General features: G+C 62.0%; 1 protein-coding gene across 2 annotated transcripts in view; it reads right to left on the bottom strand.

Annotated features, from left to right (window-relative positions):
• SLC39A6 (solute carrier family 39 (zinc transporter), member 6) overlaps nt 1–428 on the bottom strand; it is a 22431-nt gene extending 22003 nt beyond the window's left edge. For both annotated transcript variants that reach the window (XM_006766115.1, XM_015565550.1), the window contains exon 1: nt 205–428. The gene's annotated coding sequence lies outside the window, so the exon portion shown is untranslated. The remainder of the gene's footprint in view (nt 1–204) is intronic.
• Between the last annotated feature and the right edge of the window lie 6 nt (nt 429–434).

Here is a 434-nt window from a genome sequence, read left to right as displayed (position 1 = left end):
AATAACTATTTCCAAGGGTTTTTTTTTTTTTAATTGTTAATACACGTCTCTACCTTCGAGTAGGAGATTAATAATACTGTTTCCCCCAGAAAGTCCTCCGTTGGACTCCTAAGCCCATCTGGGCATCCTACACTGGGAAGCCCGACCCCCGCGGCCCGAGGGGCTCCCCTTCCTGCAGCCCCCGCCCGGACCTGCGGGACTCACCTCTCCGCGGTCTCGCAGTTCCACGTTCTGGCCCCGCGTGCAGGTTCAGTTCCCCACAAGCGGTCCGGAGGGCTCGGAACCAGCCAGTGCTTCTCTCTCTGTCTCGAAACCCCTACAGGGCACGGGGAAGCGGCGAGCTCATCGGCCCGGACGCCCCTCGGTCGGGGGGACCACGGCACAGCCACCCAGAAGCCGCGCCCCACGCGCCCTCGCTTCCCGGGAGCAGGACA

Source organism: Myotis davidii, unplaced genomic scaffold (genome assembly GCF_000327345.1).
Source record: "Myotis davidii unplaced genomic scaffold, ASM32734v1 scaffold259, whole genome shotgun sequence".
Classification (NCBI taxonomy): Eukaryota; Metazoa; Chordata; class Mammalia; order Chiroptera; family Vespertilionidae; genus Myotis; species Myotis davidii.
Note: the sequence above shows the minus strand (reverse complement) of the source record. Positions and strands in the feature narration are given on the sequence as shown.